The sequence below is a fragment of the Diachasma alloeum genome, unplaced genomic scaffold (genome assembly GCF_001412515.2).
Source record: "Diachasma alloeum isolate Michigan unplaced genomic scaffold, Dall2.0 Dall_scaffold_00276, whole genome shotgun sequence".
Lineage (NCBI taxonomy): Eukaryota > Metazoa > Arthropoda > Insecta > Hymenoptera > Braconidae > Diachasma > Diachasma alloeum.
The window spans coordinates 43,464-64,085 of NW_021680415.1; positions in this window are offsets into that span (position 1 = coordinate 43,464).

The window sequence follows — 20,622 nt, forward strand, 5'->3', positions numbered from 1 at the left end:
TGATATTCAATGATAGGTAGAATTTTCAAATTCATTGCGGAAATTGAACATCACATACAACTGAATTTTCAGTGAATTGAATATTCAGGGAAATTGTTGCTTGAATTTCCAAATTCTTCAATATTATCATTTAGACCTGAATATAGCAATTCCATTGAATACTCCAGATATCAGTTGATTTTTCAATCCCAAAATACATAAAAATTTCGTGTGAATGAGTAGTTGTTAAAAATTTAAAGATTTTTTACTTGAAATTTCAAAAGTAATTTTCTAACAGTGTCTCAGTGTATATATCTTATTTGTCTTTCCAAATACTTCATTTCGTGACTTGTATTTCACGGCATTACGAAAATATCTGTCTATCAAACATCTTGAAAAATTGAAAAAATCAATGAATTCTCCCAAAAATTGAAATTGAATACCTTCACCGAGTTTCATAAATCGTCACCACTTAACATTTTAACATACAATCCTTAAAACGTTATAATCCATGTTAATGCAACCGACCACCTTGAGCGCCACGAGTATCGTATCTAAAAGGTATATAACAGCAAGTCCAGAAGTGACCGCTAATGTTTCCACTGGTATTCTCTCATCTCTCTTGCATTTGCTTTCACCCAACTCGATACTTGCCTCATTTTTCGGTACAATCAGCCTCGACCAAGGCATTATGAGCACTTTATCCCGCGGATAGGACATTAGTGGCGGACATTTCAAAAAGTCACTTGACACCTATCTCACAGTTGTCATGCGGTTTATATTAGTTATATGCATTTGGCTTCGTTGATGATGCCACAAGTGCTTTGTCCATGACTACCACGTATGGACCATAAGTGCACGTATTATGATATCACTGGGTTTTGCATTAACACTTCTCTATTTTGCACTTATAGGTTTTTTTGCATTCTAGGCGCTCTCAGGTGGATGATAATACTTGTTTTTTTTTTAATCGTCACTGAGTGCTATTCAAAATTAATGTTTTCGGCTAGTAAGATAGGAACACTTGTATATTCCAATCCGATTTAAATATTTCCTCATTTTTTGAAGGAACTTACGAGGTGAATGTGTAGATCGTCAATAAACATATTAATATTTCATTGAAATATGTGCAATTAACTAAATTAAATAAGTTAAGTGAATTTTTCTGAGGCCAATGGAGAAAAATTCGGTGTACACAGAAAAATGATGTATTGGTATCAAATAAAGCTCATTCTAATCAAATGAATAAGTTTATTTAAATGGTACCAAATAAAGTTTTTTTAAAAATTAAATAAATTTTACTCGAAGGTTTGTTTTTGTTAAATAAATGTTTCTTTACTAGTAATAGATCTTTGTTCGTTTAATATAATTAAATCCTTTTTCTTGAAATAACTGAAAAATTTCAAATAAGCATTTTTATTTGATTAAAAAAAACATTTATCTGGGTGTAAGTACTGAAAATCGAGTTCGCTCCAACTTTTTTCGTCGTGTATCGGACCTTATGTCCGTTGACTGATGGAAAAAGTATTCAATTTATTTTTCACTCCTGCAAGTTGTCTAGGGGTGCATCGCGCCCCGAATAATCGTAAAATTTGATAATGAAATTTAATCGAGCCGACCCCTTTAACGACTTTCGTTGTCCATTGTGAGTTAGCCTCCTCCTCTTACTTTTCACTCGGCTCTCATACCCATCGACGTTATACACGAAAACCGGCTGTGTACTTTTAATGGACAATTACTCGAGAGCTTTCAAACATATGCCTTGGCGATGCAAAATGCCGTGAATTTCTGGCTGTCTCACTCTTGCGGGGGTGGCTTCCTCAGTTTTTAGGTTGTACAGAATGATGAGGCTGCCATTATTACCCTGACACGTCATTAACCTCGGGTTTGAAACGGGTATTCCAGTGGTGATGGAGGATCGAGTTTAAACGTCAAACGAATAGTCAAGTCGGAATAGTTGGGGCTTGCACAATCGTGAATCCTAGATGAAACTAGAGGAATTGAAGAATTATGAATTAAGGATATTTTACGTAGTGAAGGGTGCCACTCTGGATGGCAATTGAAGGCGAACGTATTATCAATGTATGTGATTATTGTTATTACTGCCACTGTGAGATCTATTGCATGTTGTCAACATAATGTACAAAAGAAGAAATTCATGTACTTGAGGAATAAATTATTATTATTATTAATTGAGGGCGAATGTTATCGATTTGAAGAAATGATGAAACAATATCGTGAGAACTCAACGACAATCATAGCATTTTCAATTTTTATTTAATTGTTCCCAAATTATTACTGCCGAAAAACTATATGTTCCTCTGAAGACCCACCCGGAAAAATTTATATTTTAATAAATATATTAAAAAATATCTTGAATTGGCCCAATTTATATTATAAAAATATATAAAATATATGGTGTACATATTTTTTTATATATTCTTTATAAATTTGAAGAATCTATGGAATTGGCCCATATTATATATATATTTTTTTATTTTTTTGTGGACAAAAAAGAAATGTTCCACGAAAACACAATAATTTTCGTAGTATTAAGTGTTCTCGTGAGACATTTATAAGTCTTTCGGGTAAATACATTCGTTTTACAGAGAATTATATGAGGCTCCGGTTTTATCAAGTGAATATGTCATTGAGTAGTATATATCTTTGTCCAATAAATACTTATAATTTCCATGGAACAAATTATAATTTCAAACTACAATTTTCTTGCTGAAAACTGCATTATTGGCAAAACCAAATAATTTCGAGGGGACAATTTTTTTGGGAAAAAAATTTTCTCGTCAATAAATTCTTTCTATGGTATAAACCTATGGAGTTCTCTCAGATCAAATGATTGTCGTACAATAGATTATGTTTTTTCCTGCCAACAGTTCGAATTTTTCTAGAGATATTTCTAATGATCACGACAAAATTTTAATTTTTGTGAAAGATAATAAATTTCCTTCTATCAAGTTTGTTAATTTGCCTCAAGTACATCTGTTCCACACCATCAAATATTCTCACGTGGAACATACAATTCTTCGGCAGAGCAAATTTTTTCTCTCAGTGTGCAGTGACTTTCCCGTCATTTTAGAGAAAACAATTCTTCAATTTTATACACAATTGATGATTATTTAATTACCCAATAAATAATTGATTATTTGCTACAAAATTATTGGCATTATGAACCTCAAACTTCTTCTACGTCTATCAATTCTTTATTGAAAGAAGAAGAAATACCTCATTCTCACTCAGAAATTTACAGAAACCATTTCACTTCTAAATTCAATAAAAAAAAAATAAAGAGGTGTCAACAATTCCGATCTCCAACCAGTGATTTTCTTTCCTCGCCTTATAACTTCTTGTCACTTCTCCACAATCCCGTTTCCCCCTCATTCGCTAATCGTCCCAGAATTATGTGCTGCGTATAAACATAAACAAGTTGCCCCGAGATGCACATTTATCCCGGAAGTATCGTTTCTCTACCAAACGCAACTGATCGCACAGTAGAAGAAATGCGGTAGAGCTGACAGCTCCTTCGTTTACGGATTCACCCGTCCGATGGGACGAAGAAGCTTGAAAAAAAAGCCATTGAAATAAAAAGCGAGGCTTCACCCAATGCCAATTAACGTTCGACATCCATCGATTCTCCCTCCTCTCCTCTCCGTCGTTTTTTTCCACCGTATGAAGTTGTGATTGAGCCGCAGTAGGAAAAAAAAACAAAGTGAATATGCTCTCAATACAAAAAACGAGAGTCTATTTTTCTCTCCTTCCTTTTTGAATCTGCTCTGTTAGTAGCGATATGATGGTTGGGAGAGACGAGAGCGTGGCGGCCAGCACAATGGGGCAGAAAACAAGGGAAGGCCTGCAACATCAAAGTGCCGGAAGTTATGGAGGGATAGAGAGCACAGGCGAACTCTGAGCATCCGGCGTAGACTGATAATCATCTGAACGAAATACTTTGTAATCGTTAATTACAAGCGCTCGTTTCTCTCTTCGCCTCTTGCTTTGAAACATTTTTTTTTCCGCGTTGTGGAGATTCTCGCTCGTAACGATTCGTTCTTCAATATGAAGTGGATTCGGGATCATCGAGTGAGGGAAGGGTTTTCAGAGTGATGAAAATAAAGAGGAGGAGGTCGGCATTTGTGTTTGACGAATTCTATGAGGAGTCGTAGGTAGCGTTGAGTGTGTGCGTTGATGCTGGATTTTCTTGCTTGGTGCTCTTTTGCCTCGCTTGTGCGATGAACCACCCCGCCCCCCCAGACAAAGTGCGTTCCGGCCCATTACCCCTTTGCTCAGGCACTTCTAGTCGGGTCCAATGGTCGCGATTTGTTATCCACGATTGATAGAGAATTATTGAATCGTTTGGGGTCCTCGTTTCAATTTCGTATTTCAATTTAGTATTTCGTAATTTGGGAATTTCGTGTTCGTTGCAATCAGGAAATTTGTAATGTGATTGAATGAATCTAGAATTTATCTCTCCCTCCGGGCAGTTGGGAACACGTCAAAAAAATTCGTTAAATGAACTTTGGGAAAGTAAACTTTTGATTAATTCAAGTTTTGTCAAATTGAACTTCCGTTAATAAAAGTTGTTCTTTTACTAAAATTAGTTAACAAGCTGCTCCGACGAAATTCTTTTAACAGGAGTTTTAAACATAGACCTATGCAGTTCAATTTCAGGCATGAGTTTCACAATTTTCCCCAATTCTTAAAAAATAGGGTGGGGAAAGGGGTGAAAAGAATTCAAACCCTCTTTAATCGTCAATATCTCGAGACCTAATGATACGATTCAAATAAGTCACGTCTCATTTTGAAGCCTAAAAAATAACTTGGAAATGAAAAAAAAATTGAAAAATTTCAGTCTGCGGTTCCCAAAATATCGACGAATGAATTCGATTCGTTTTACCCCACTCTTTCCTGACAGCTAAATTTTTATTCTCAGTTTTTATTTCTGACATTCACTGGGACAATTTTCGAAGAAATTCTGGATAAATTGGACCATTTCAGGACAAATTACAAAATCCACAGAATTTTTTTCGAGTACACAGAGAAAATATATCACTTTTTTCACACTTTCCCCTTGACACACGCGGAGAAATTTATTTGGTGAATTTCAACACCTAGTTGTTGAAATTCACCAACTAGTTGTTGAAATTTACCAATTAGTTATTGAAATTCACCAAATAATTCTCTCTGTGTAGCGAAAAAGCCCTAAAACAGAATTTCAATTTACAATTGCTCGAGTTTCGACTTCATTTTTCCTCAACTGTTGTTCTCCTCGTTGTCTGATTAATACCACGTCAGCACCACTAAAACAGACAGAAAGCGTCAAATGAGGCGTTCTAAACAATCAAATGCTGAATATTCCCCCTCGAAAAATCCAAAAATTTTCTCCCCACATTTGCACTCGACGGACCGTTACCCGAAGTAAATGAAGCGTTTGGATAACGAATCCCTCCGCCTCACAAAAAACCCAGTGGGAGGTGCGACAAAAATCGGAAGACGAAACGCATCCGCTGCAGACGAGTGAACTTAATTCCCTCAATCTCCTCCAATTTTTCTCGAATCCAATGACTGACTTCTTGCTCCATCCATATTATGTATTTATAACGGTACAATTTGTACAACTCTCCATTTATTATCCCCCCCAAGAAAACTTAATAGCAAAATACTCAACTCACTTTATTCCTCCTCCGTAATGTGCCTCACCACAGCCCAGTAATTTACCTCTTTATTTCGTTATCCAAATCACTGTATAAATACGTGCACCGATTTTCTCAGTATCAGTAATGAAAGACGCAGGAGAGCCATCACGAGAGCTTCCGAGTAAATTTCTCATTGCGTTTTATCCCGCAATTATGCCATTTTTACAGAGCAAGATTTTGCCCAGTGGCGAAAGGGTGTGTCTGGCATAGGCTACGTTGCAATGAGAATGAAAAAAGAATGAAAAAAGCCAACCATTTGATAAAAAAAAAATACACCGAGTAGAGGTGCGTCACGTTACTCTTGCATTTCGTTTATCCTCGAGAGCTATTACAGCGAAGAGGGTAGTGGGGACCGCATACACCTTGGCACTGGTGTTTTACACCGAGGCTCGTGCCGTGGCAAACCGCACCAGGAAATAAACACAGAACTATCATTACCATCTGTAGATTAGTCCAGTGTGCGTTGGCACGATGCACCTTGAGTCTATCGTGGCGTGTACGCTGTTAATAAGAGCAAGAGTTGCCGCCCTGTACCCGCGCTTGTAACGTTATAAAATCTAAACCAACCGCAAAAACCGCAACTGTTGGTAGCAGCATCCAACTGAAATGTGTGTTTCCTTCCTATGGCTCTCTCGCTTCTCGAGTGAGCTCAGTTTCTAGGCAGGTGAAGAATTGGAGGGAAAATAGGCTCAAGTAGCAAGTTCAGTGGCCTTGAACAGTCTTTCGCCTCTGGGCTATGGCTTCGATGTAAACAAACAGGAGAAAAATCTGTGTTTTCATGGTATGTAATGGGTTAGCTCAAAACAAAGAGAGTAAACAGAGAACATATTGCTGAGTACGGGAGGCTGGAGGCAAAAATAAAGTGGAACTTTGTTATTCTTTCAAAACAGGTACTTTATTTTGTCTTGGCTGAGGGTAAACAGGTTCTTCTTGCGAAATCAATGCTGAACTCGCGTTGTAAATATGTGTAAACATCTTATCGTTCGCACTGATAACGTCGGCGTCGGAGTAATGTCGTAGAAATCGTAGGCTAGGGATACGGAAACTGTAATCCAGTGGGTGAACTGCGATGGAGCGCCTGGAAGGTGTCGAAAATCGGGTTTGTCCTGATAGCAAAGTTGCCGGGTTGGTACATACCCACGTTGGCATCCTATTTTAGTTATCACGGACCTAACAATCATAGGTGATGTGATGTTTTTGTCTGGACTGTCCGTTTTTCAGTAGACTGGAGTCGTTGATTTATTTATTTATTTTTTATTTTTTCTATTTCATTAGTTTTATCGAAGTAATTCTCGATTTGAAACCCCTCCTCTAGCCTGCCTCCACTCCTTTCTTTTTCCTCTTATTGTTATCTGTGGTATCATGGCCGTCTTATTCTTAGCTGTGCCCCATTGGAGCTAGGACTGCACGGGAAACCATGTAAAACCCCAGTCGCACAACCGGTCGATTGTGCAGTGCCCTAATATATCCATCTGTCACACTGACTAGATGGAGACACTAGGCCGCTACACCGTACCTACCACCCGCAATTTTTGTGCGAGCGAGGTGTTCCTAAGCGGTCACCCATCCAAGTACTAATCCAGCTCAACGCTGCTTAGCTTGAATGTCCGCCGGAGCAACATCTCACCCACCTAACCATTACAGTCGGTTGATTCAAGATTTACATAATTTTCAATTGGATTTATTATTTGAATTTGATTTGATTTTGTTATTATTCTTTAGTTGTTTTAAATATAATTTGAGGCATTATTTGATGAAAAGAACGAGGATACTTATCATTTTAAGTTTGGATTTCCAGTGAAAACTAGCACCATAAATTGACATAGTAACAATAATAGTTTGGAATACAATGACGTGGAATAAATGTGTGATATAAATTTGAGTTGAATTGAGGTTGTCTCACTTGGGTATTTACCGAGACCGAGCAATTAATTTAAATTTTGCATAGATTGAATGTTTTGATGCGTTCACACTGACGGCTGAACGTGAAGTGTGCTTTTCCCTTTGCGTGTGGCTACGACAGCCTTCAGGTAGTAGGGCGCGGGTATAAGGGTCTCATTGCAGGAGAATTTTCAAGTTTTCTGTTTTAGCTGTAGTTTCCATGAACCGAAAGATACACAACAGTTTTTCTCTTGAGTTGGAGGCGGTAAATCGTCAAATGTAACGTTTTGTGATGATATTTGGTAGCTTTAGAACGACAGATCCATGGTATTTGTTGGAAATTAACAATTTGGAACATGTCGTGAATACTTGCAAGATGATTAATTCAATATTCTGTTCTACGACGAAACAGTTGAATTTTCCCATTACACCATTTCAACTGAGTTACACCAATGCATCACAACATCAATACGAGACTCCAGTGCATCGGAATACAAACCAGAATAAGCTGATCATGTTAATGCCTCGAGTACGTTGCTCACACAACAATGCTTTTGATCCGGGATAAATCACAAGCAGATGAGGCTTATTCCAACTGAAGACAACAACTCGGTAACATATACATCGCCGCGGTTCATTGAAGTTTCCCACAATTTCGCTGCCCGATCCACCGTTGTTCCCGACTATCAGTGAAACTAAGTACATACGTAGACATGTCTAGTGGACGTTAACAGGCGTCAGGTGTGTGTCTGGTAACCATCAAACTCTCTCGGCCTTGCCGACAGACGCATGCAGATATATGCTAAATCGTTTTTGGAGTATTCGGGTTACGAGATGGCCACGGGCCAATGGATATTCGGGTTCTCCATGCATTTCAACGTACGAGTGCAATTGGAAATTAGTGTTGGCCGTTTGCTTGGGTTATTACGTCATAACGGGGTACGAGGCACCTGGAGGCAATTGCTCGTACTGGGACACACCAGCGACGAAACCTGTCATCCGATTTATTGCTCGTCTGCAACGCCGATCGGCTGCTGGGTTTGCCCGGACTACCAGACGAATTCACCCAGTGCTGGAGTGCCATATTTTAGGGGAGTTGTGTGGGGTATGGTCAGGGTGATGCGACGGACCGGAGTGCGATCGTATACGGGAGGTCAACGAGGTTGAATGTGTGGTTTCATTCTAGCACTTGGAAAATCATTGTCTGGATGGTCCAGATGATTGAATGGTTTTTTGTTGCACCTGAAGAATGGTTTATTTGAATTAAATAAGTTTTATTTGAATCAAATGAATCCTCTATTGGATTCAAATAAATGATTTATTTGATTCTAATAAAGTTTATTTAATTCAATTGAAATTTGAAAATTTTGCCAAAATTTGACATGAATCAGTTTGAACTGACGACACTTAGGTTTCCAGTCTGAACTTTTACACACATGGCTTTCCATTTAGGAATTTAACAGACGAAGGTGACCGGTCAATTTACTCTTATTTTCAATGTAAATTACACGTCACTGACTGCAGGATAATTTTAGAAAAAAGTGACGGAATTTCGTGCAAAAAGAAAGAAAACAAAATCATGACGCTCACTTTACATCTATATAGCCAATCGATTTCTCTCTCTTTATTTAGTTTCGCGTTTCACGTTTAGCCAATAAACGATTTTATACGATTATTTTTGGTAATCGGATCTGGCCTCCCCTGGACCAATCGGAGTTCAGTATTCAATAACATGAAGTACTTCCCAATTAAAATTACAGCGGTTATTTCCCCGCTATTTATTTAGCTTTTGATAATTTCCCTCTACTTCCGCAATTGTTTCTCTAACCAAATAAGTGTCAAATATTATCCTGTGGAGTGAAAGAAAGTCATGAAGAAAGTCAGGTCCGATTACCAAAAACAGTCCGTCGAAAACCACTCGACCTCCAAAATTAATCGAACATTTCCGTAATGTTTTCCTGTGTATCAACGATCGGGATAAGTTTTGCACAAAAATTTTAATCTGCACAGCTTCTCCCTCTCGTTGCTACGTAACAGACCAATCGGGAAATATTCGATAATTTTCGAGGTCTCGTGGTATTACTACTGACTATTTTTCCATAATTGAATTTTATAGATTCCATGATAGTAGTAACTAAAAAAGTTCAACGAAACTTTTCTGATTTTTTCCAATTCCATTCTAAGGTATTCACTAAATTTTCGATTTCCGTTTTGGTGTTATTCATAATTTTACTCAAACTTCTAAAAAAAATCATGAAGAAATTAAAAACAGAAACTAAAAATGTCCGAGAACAAAAATAACGGTCAGATTACATCTAGATAGACGATTCAACAGAAATGACAACGAGAAAAAATTCCCGTCGATTGAATAAGTTGATCGGTTTGCACCACAAGATATGATTGAGGTAAATTTACGACTGACATGGCGCGTGTAAAAAATTACCGTCATTTTACATCCCCATTTCCACTGGGTATGAATTGCTAAATCATTACATTATTAGAAAAAAATTGAAATTGTATGGACAGTTGAGTAATAATTTTCAGCAAAGTGACAATGAATTTGCCTTGAATCGAAAAAACTACAGAATTTCAGATTTCACTCAAACTTCAATGCTATACACCTTCCCATAATGCAAAGTAATTAATTTTAATCCGCCGCGAGAAATCGCAGAGATTGATAGACTGAAAAATGCGGGACTAATTTAGAAAATGGAGTGCCTAGAGCTTTTTTATTTCCAGCTGCAAATGCAAATATTTAATGGTGAAATCTGTCACATCCCAGAGATCACTGACCACATGAAGCGCGTGAAATAACCCCAGGTGCGTGATTCATACCCCGTGGCTCGCGTGATTCAATTTACCTGTTTTTACGATGATCCTTCTTCCCTCCCCCCCCCCTCTCCCCACTCAACTCGCGGATAAGTATGAATGCAAAAGGCACAAGGTGCATAGTCTGGAAGCCGTAAAGACATTCTGGGCTGGGTCAGACGTGTCGGCATAGCACTGCGCATCCATAAAATATGAAATGTATTAGATTGATAAGACCCTGCTCCAACGACTACTACCAGTCGTATGATTTTTCCATGCAGTGCATTCATTTCTAAGTGGGTAGCTCCTTCAACTGGGCTTTCAACATGGTAAAATGCAAGTGGGCGATATGCCTCTCGTTGGAATAAAAGGGGAATACCGAGTTTTACGTATCGAGGGATGAGGAGAGAGAGAGAAGACTGGAGAAATGGTATAAACGTATTTACTCGGGCTCAGCATAATATCAAGAGCTTTATAACCAATAAAAGTTACAGCTGACACTTCTGTTCCTTCGCTGATATATCGCGCCGGTTTTTCTCGGATGCTGAATATCTAGACATGGATTTTCGATTTCTTTACTCAGACACGAAGTCAGAAAAATTTGCTGAAGAGGAGAATATGGATTTCGTAGGGAAGACCATAAATTGGGCGTTGGTTGATTTTTTTAACAAACAGGTGTTGAATTTCAACAAATGTTTTGCTCCGTGTTGAGGAAAATTGCAATTTTAGCGACAATTTTTAGGGCAGTGGCATTATATTCAATTTAAGGATTAAAAAATCATGGAATGTCACTGAAAATGCAATGGAAATCCAAATTTCTGAGCAGCAGAAAGTTGAGAATTTCCGAATTTACTTGAATTTTTTGAATTTCTCTTAGATTTCACGGAGCAATCGAACTGAAATTTCCATTTCTATTGATTTATTTGTCAAATTGCGAATTTTCAATGACGAAATTCTTCAAAATTTCAGTTGAACTGGGACTCGATGAAAATTTTCAAAAAGTGTACCAGAGATTTCACCTTAAAATTTTTAACCAGAACGAAAAATTCTTGTCTTAAGGATATCCAAGGACTTCGGCTATTTTGCCTCCAGTAAAATGCTTTTCTACTTTTGTAGTCAAGCATCAGAGCATTCATTTGAGCTCCATTTGACCCTAAGTTTCCTGATATTTTACAATGATTTTATCATTTGAACTTTGCAGGTCTGAATTTGAATCTCAATATTGAACCGTTAGAGAACATTTTAAAAATCTGAAAAAAAATTGGACAGTTTTGAAAAAAAAGCTTTTTGAAAATTACGAGCATTAACTATAAATAATTTATAAACAATCAATTCCAAAACATTTATTTTAATCTCACAGCTGTATCTTAAAAACAATTTTTTTTCCAATTTCAGGTGGAATCTTGCAGTTTTTCCAGTGGTACATCCCCCCAGTTTGTATTTCATCAACCGGTGAGTTGACCGAAATATCTATTTTTCCTCTAAAACCATCCTTTATCTCCCCATTTATCGTTGCGTCACTCATTTCAATCACTTCAGTCTGAGTAATATGGGCGATGAGTAATGCCAAATTATTTACGACCATAACATTTTTATTCCACTCTCACTCCCCGTCTCAGATACGGAAAGAAGCGCTGCGAGAGACATTGATGGAGAGCACTAATGGCTATAGAGTAATAATTGTTTAATGGACGTCCATTTCATAATCAGACATAAACATAAACACTAAGGGCATCACTGCGAGTGACATTACTCTCCCGCGATATATCCGATGCACTCACTCTATCACAATGCGTTCCATTTTAGTCGGATATTTCATTTAGATGAATTACCTGAACATAAAAAATAATAATAATCACTTGTGGAAATAGCGTTTATTTCACCGCGGTGCAACATTCTCCGGTTGCAGTTGTTACTCAGCACGAAAAACGTCGGGTTCGGGGAGGTACTTTGTCTGCTTGAAGACAATCAGCCTCTTTTGCCACAGAACAAAGGATATACCGGACGTTAAAGTTATATATAACCGTATGAAAGAGGGGTCATTCGGTAGTTATGATTTTTTATGTTTGCGAGCGGTATAACTTTTGTCTACATTCAATACCCAGGAAATAAATTTTTATGATTAATAGGGAAGGCTCTGGTGAACTTGCTTCAAGAATAAGCGATCAGTATTTCTACGCCTATCAGATTTTGTCGTACACTGTGGAACAGATTTAATTGAGGGACATTAACCGATTTGATAAAAGAACATTTAATATTTTTCACAAATATTACATTTTCGTCGTGATCATCAGAAATATCTCTAAAAGAATTCGAACTGTTCGCAGGAAAAAATATAATCTATTGTACGACAATCATTTGATCTGAGAGAACTCCATAGGGTTATACCATAGAAAGAATACATTGACGAGGAGAGAATATTTTTTTCCCAAAATAAATTGTCCCCTCGAAATTGTTTAGTTTTGCCAGTGACGTAGTTATCGGCATGAAAATTGTAGTTTCCTCTTGAAATTATCATTTGTTCCGTGAAAATTATAAGTGTTTGTTGGACAAAGATATATACTACTCAATAACATTCACTCGATAAAACCGGAGCCTCATATAATTCTCTGTCGAGCGAATGTATTTACCCGAAGAACATATAAATATGTCACGAGAACAATTACTACTACGAAACGGTAAAATATTTCGTTAAAATCGATCAGTTCGATTATTCAATCGATTCGAATCAATCGATTTACGTTAATTTATGATTAATTAATCATCCATAATCTATTTTCCCTCAACATTCTTTTTAATAATTATAATTCTCCATTTGGAAAAGAGACAAACTACTGATGTCAATTTAAAAAAACTCTATTGATTGTGAAATTCGCGAAATTTTCATTGAACATCCAATTGTTGGAATGAAAAAAAATATCGAATCAAAAAATACCAAATTCACATCACAGAATACGTTTTTTTCCCGCTAGATGGATTTCCTCCAGACGAACACAATTAATGACACTAGTACCTTTTTCTGCAATATCCGAAGCGCCACGTATCGAGTCAATAAAGATTTTTATGAAAGCACCCACTGCGAGGCAATTAGAAATATTTGTTTCGGGGACAGTTAATATCTTCATTTGGTCAACATTTTTATCGTTCTTTTCGTTATTATCCGGAGAATGAAGCTTCCCATTGGAATGCTAGGACGCGCGTCCATTAAAATTACGACTTCATTCTGCGCTCAACTCCCTGCGAAATACGATCCCATTATATATGTTTTTTTTCCGCCCTACCGTTATGTTGTTTAAAAGACTATTTTACTCTCCGGATGCTGGGGTAATTCTCCCTTACAATGTAACTGTCGAATTCGCAGAGTCAAGGTTTAGTGGTACCAATTCGTGAAATTCTATGACTCTTCGAATGCGTCTGGTGAAAAGACGATTGGAGGGCATTCTTTGGGCTTTCAGTCGGCAGCTTTCCGGATGCGATTCCCGGTCGGGTTTACGGCGTTGTTTTATCGCGAGTGGATCGATCAAAGTGTACAGAGTGGAATGGAATAACGAGCTTTATTTTATTTTGAGTGGCCATTCAACTGGAGATTTCGAAATTTTCAATCATCGAATTTTTAATTAGAAATTGGGGGCACAATTGGAAGTTTCTTGCTGAAATTTTTTCTTGGGGATTTTTATCAGGAGTTCTACTGGAATTTCAAGGGATCTCATCTGTGGCTATTCACAATTTGATTAAAAAATGATCGAAAATTATGAATTTCAGTTCATGATTTCATGAAAATTTATGAAATTTTTTTTTTATTTCTGCATTTTTGGGGTCTCCGAGTATTTCATTAGCGTCAGAATGGCGAGTAAATGGAGAATCACCCCTCACTTGGCGGAAAAATTCGATTTTGGCGAAAGTCGACTTTTTCCCGACAAAAATCCAAGATCTGACACTTTAGCCCCAGATGAAATTTTTTTATTTTTATTTTGACCTTTTCCCCACCTCTAAGGGTATTATTGGCATCAGAATCGCGAGTAGATGCAGAATCAACCCTCACTTGGCGGAAAAATTCGATTTTGGCGAAAGTTGACTTTCCCCCGGCAAAAATCCAAGATCTGACACTTTAGCCCCAGGTGAAATTTTTTTTTTTTATTTTGACCTTTTCCCCACCTCTAAGGGTATTATTGGCATCAGAATCGCGAGTAGATGCAGAATCAACCCTCACTTGGCGGAAAAATTGGATTTTGGCGAAAGTCGACTTTTTCCCGACAAAAATCCAAGATCTGACATTTTGGCCCCGGGTGAAAAAGAAATTTTTACATTTCATAATATAAAATATATTTACTCATTCATGTCATATATATACATATATATTCTCATCACAAAATCTGTCAATAAATCTTATATATAATAATTCTCACAACAGTAACTGTCAATAAATGTCCTTAACTTTATCAAAACCATGTTGAGTATTAGAAAAACTTGTTTCATGGATAATTGAATGAATTTGAAATGTCAAAGAAGACTTTCCCCACGAGTATCGCACACTATTTTTCACTTTACCCACAAGTAATGAAAATTGCATTTTCGGATTTTTTGGATGATACCCAGGTTCGGAGAAATTGGATATAACACAAAAAATCCAAAACTCGAGTCAAAAAACTCCAAAACTCCCCTTCGGAAGCAAAAAACTAGAAATATTAATTTTCAAGATGCATTAATTCCCCAATGAAAGCCCACTGAGCCCAAAATTGTCAAGAGGCAATAATTTATGAACGTCCACCTCAGATTGCATAGAAAACCGTTGAGTAGATATGAAAGCCCCGTTGAAGGGTTGATAAAATCCTCTCCCCCCGCGCGCGCAAAACACCCAACCCCTCTGTTAACGGAAAATCGTTGTATCCTTTGCCGCCCTCTGGGAGTATACACACGGAGTAAGATAGTGGGTACGTGATGAACGGTCCAAGCGTCGGTATAAATTAACTCCCAGTGACAGTTAGATTAATTGTTGGTTACCGCGCTCATCGGTGCGTTCGCTCGTTTTCAGTTGTTTTCGAATGCCCAGGGGTGTGAGGGAGATTACTCTCCATCTCACTCGCTCTTTCACACTCACATCTCTCTGAATCATTTCGACAGTTGAGTGTGTGCGTGGAATTTTGGGCTCGCGTTATCACTCGCACCGCAGAGGTTACCGCAACATTTGTTACACCCACCTATCGTCCGTGACTGAAATATTCTTTTCTGGTATCGGCTGCATTTTCAAACTAATTGAGATGGAAAATTATTGGATGCATCATTTCGGGAATTTCAGTGAATTATTTCATGCATTTTTTACGATGTCACGACATTATTGGGGACAATATTTAAACATATGACAGATTGATATTTGTTTATTATTATTAAATGATAATTGAGGAATTATTTTTCATTTAGTGCCAAGAAAATTTTTTTAATTGGGATATAAACATCTTTAAAAAGGAGACAGAAGTGACTTAAGGTATAGGGGAGGGTGTGCCTGTACCGCCCACCTAAGGGGAAATGCCAGTTTTATATTTTATATTTCAACTCGTATAAAAGACGTATTTGTGAGACTTCTTTAACTATTGAACTCGTTATTCTCGAAGTGTAGACGCTTAATTTTCCTTAGAATCCACAAAATTGCTTGAAAATAACAGAGAGAGCCTATTGAGCAGTACTACCCGCCGTCGGGTAATACCGCTCGGCACGATTCCAATGCCGCTCATNATTGAACTCGTTATTCTCGAAGTGTAGACGCCTAATTCTCCTTAGAATCCACAAAATTGATTGAAAATAAAAGAGAGAGCCTATTGAGCGGTACTACCCGCCGTCGGGTAATACCGCTCGGCACGATTCCAATGCCGCTCATAGGGTTTTGCGTGTATCGCTCGCGCCGCAACCTAACCTGTACTCGAATGCTGTCGAGCAACTACGTGGCCGATCCTATGAGCGGTATTACTGGCTGCGCTCAGCGTCAACAAAATTGTTGATAATTATTGACATGAGTGAAGTTTTCAGTTCGAATTGGTCGCAAATTATGCGTGAAAGTACCACGAATCGAATAACCACAGTTTAATATGAGAATTCACCGTTTGAAACTATCAAAAACCTTAATTATAAGTCCACAACTTTTGCACTGTAAAGACCTTAATACTTCGTTACGTGTTTTTTCATATTTAAAGTGGTAAATAAAGTGAAATTTTTCCGACAATCACAACCTATCATCAAATTCTTCATGATCAGGAACAGAAAGAAATTTTCAAGTTGATGGTTGTAGAGAAAATCGGGTGAGCGGTATTACCCGCTGAGCGGTACAGGCACACCCTCCCCTATACGTAGAAAACGGATTTTTCTTACGATTGTCGCCATGTTTTTCATAGATAATGTTTATAATATTCCCTAGGTATTGAAAAAAATTCTAAGTAGCTGTACTACAAAATTTAGGAAACGATAAATAATGAAATGCGATCTTCTAGCATATGAGAGTTCCATCTTATGAGAAAACGGAATTTTTTGTAAAATTTTATAGTACATATTTTCAGCGATATTCAACTCCAAAAAATGGAAATTTCGTGAAACAATTTCTTATTTGATTCAAACAGTTATTGTTGTCTTCATCAACAACATATGAAGATAGAAAAACTCAATAACTTATGAGAATGCAATAAATTAAGTTATTTATAATTTTTTCGAGAAGTCCATGGGAACTAACTTCTGGGTAGTATTGTCTTGGGACATACCTTAATTTCAGACATTCTAAAATACTAATGACTTTTTTAGAATATTAGCCCCATGGTGACGCCCTTTTTCCTGTCAGATTCTCGATTCATTTTTTAATTAATTGTTCATAATCATTCTCATGGATTAAATTAAACTAAATTTTCATATCACAACAAATGATTTGCTCATGTTCTAATTTCTATGCTCACTAAATAAGATTTTAATCATAATTACAATTCAATTCCTTCTAGAACACACTTGAGAGTGTGATTTTCTGGATTTCAATGTTTGTTGATATTCTGGTAAAAGTGCGTGCCCACACTGTTATCAATTTTTAGTTAGTTCACACGGTAATTCAATTAATCTGTTGTTCATCTAATCAATGTAATTCCGTGCTGAGAATATTGCCATCTCGTTTTTTGAGCACCAAATTAAAAATTAAAACTTCATTTGGAATATTGAGTCACAGCTTCTTTTTATTCATATCAGAAATTTTGTATTTGGATATTAATATTATTTGTTCAAAGTGAAAAAATCGATCATCATTTTCACTATATTGCATTCAGATTCTCCTATCCTTAACGTCAAAAATGTGAGATAATCTCATAATTCTAGCTATTAATTCTAATCAACTTTGCTCGAAGAAAACCTTGGTAAACGCAATATTAACAAAGTAGAATTATTCTATTTTCCTCTGACCTAAATGATTTGGACAATTATGATTCGTTTATTCATGTTTCATAGAATGGTATTCAATTCTCTTTTGTTTGTAAGGCGGGCTTCATGAAAATTCGACTTCAAGACGACCGTACTCATGAAAACCGCCTTACTTTCTCCGTTCATTCGAGATACTGTCCATGCTTTTTTAAAGAAAATATTCAGTGGAAACAGTTATAGAAATATTGGACATAAAATAAACCCTTTTTAATCATCTACATCTCCCGATCAAACAATGCGATTTACAACATGTAACTTTACTCGCGTTATGAACCGTGATGAAGTTATTAAACTTTCCAAACTACCAACACCAATAAATACCACCAATTCGTAAGTTCGTTTCTTGTTTCGCGCTAAATTTGTTCGATACCCGCGCCCACTGGGAGCCCTCGTAAATTTCCCGGTTCTCCCTCCCCCGCGACCCAGTTGAAATTGCCGTCGGCACTTCATCATCCGCGTGTCGCCTCTCTGCGTTATGGTGCCATCCACGAGTAATATAATAATCGTGAAATTACGATTGCCCCCGTGTCGAATTGTTCATTTTCGAATTCTGAATTATTCCGCAAACTCCGATGGATCGTAAACTTATTTTAAACGTAAAAAAAAAATTGCAGCCGTCGGTGGCGGGATAGGGGCGCAGGGTGTGTGTGTTTTTTTTTCTTTATTGGGAATGTTATTTCCGTTATTTTGCCAATTGAGTGAGATGTGGATTTCTGGTGGGTGTAGTGGGGAAGAAGACAATCATTAGGGTAAAACGTTCTCTTTGATCCCGTCACGATTCTCGTGTCACGAGGTTTGCCTTTCAAGATGTCCGAAATATCCGAAACGACGAGAGTGAGCCCTCGAGGGGTTGGTGAGCCATCTTTTATTGATATTGGAAGGTCCGAGGCACGAACCCACACCGGCAAACATTGGGGTGGTTGTGGTAAGACCGCCCGCATTGTAGTAACAGGGCGGTGGAGAGATAAGGATGGAATGTGGAACAGGAGATGAAATGAATAGGAATAATAAAGGCAGGAGTTAGGAATTATGGATAGGGGTTGACGAGTTTAGGGAAAGTTATTAAGACAACAACAAAGTAGGTCTGCGCTGGAAAAACTGTCGTAAATTGGGACACTGTTGTCCCCCTTTTCGAGACGTTTGGGTTGCCATTGATGAGGAATTTTTAGTGTATAAAATTAAGAGACTGAGCTTGATCATTCGTCATTTTTATCACTGAAATTTGGTGATACACTGTTGAAAAAAATGGGGTGAATTTTTCGGAAATAGATCTTGAATTCGATTTAAGGAGAAAATGTCGATGAAATTTCACGTTTTTTTGAAAATTCAGGCGAAGTCACAATTTTTTAGCGACAGGAAGACAGAAATTCGACAATTCTCAGGGAATTATTTTTAAATTCTTGTAATTTCAGAAATTTTTGAAGACATTCCCTGAAAATTCCGGAGAATCTAAAATTCAAGGAGAGATTTCTCTGAATTTTCCTGATTTTTCATCAGTTTTTCCAGAATAATTGAACTGATTTTTACTGTTTCCATGGATTTTTCCATGAAGTTATGAATTTTCAATCACAAAATTCCTTGCAATTTCAATGTGAAAATTTTCAACAGTGTTTTGTTATTGATAAATCAGTTGAATTCTGGAGTATTCAACGGAATTGCAATTTTTAATTCTCCATGATAATGAAAATGATTAAATAATCTGAAAATTCAAGCAACAATTTCCCTGAATTTTCACTCACTGAAACTGCAGTTGCATGTGATGTTCAATTTTCGCAATCAATTAGCAAAATTCTAGATGTCATTGAACTATCAGTGATAATCTAACATGGAAAACCCAATTATCCTGAATTTCTAACCTGAACGAGAGAACGATTTGATATCAAATTAAATTCAAATTCACAACATTGAGAATTCAAGTGCAACTATTCCTTAATTTTCGAAAAATTCCTGTCAGTGTAGTACAATTCGCCACGATTCTCTAGTACTTTTTATTCAACTCTTCTCTTCGTGCAATTCTCCCAATCCGCTATTTTTCTCTGCGAATGAACAAAGATCACGATCATAATCCTCACATTGTCAAATTTTTTCATCATACTTCTCATGGTGCTCAATCAGCCGTGCTTTTTTGATAGAGGTCATTGAAGAACTCCACAAAACCAAAACCCATTAATATCATGCTCCTCTCTTCCGTCTCCCCGTTACACCGGAATGAACCCTTTCACTCGTCCTCCGTAAATACTAACAACATAACAATATCCCTCACAGCCGATCGACTCGCAATAATTGCCCCTGCGGTGGGGTAATAGTGTTCCACAGGAGTTGGTTCAACCTCTTCCACCAAAGTCCTCGTCTCCCCATTTCCACCCCATCACGAAGTGACTATCCCCACGATTTTAAATTCATTCGTTCTGATGATTGTTGCACCAAGCAGTCAAAGTGATTCCATACCTCAACGCGCATTGTCCTCACATCTGTTCAACCGATCTGTCCCGGCTTGAAAGGGGTGTTGGGATGATAGTGGAAATGGAAAGTGTAAACTGCCTCTTTTTTTTCATTCTCCTTCATGCCACTTCAATTTCATTAGTGTTGGGTAATTTTAAAGTGGCTGTCAGGAGGGGGATCTGTTGGTGGCAATTTTGACACTTGAATGAGTGACGGATAAACGCGAATTTCGAGGATGAGACACGTTGGGGCTATGATTCATCACTCTGAGATACTCTTTTGAACACCGGTGGCCAGTGCTGTTGTCGTAATTGATTGAATTGAGGGGATTAAGGACGGAATGCGCGTCGTACTCAGAACTGAATAT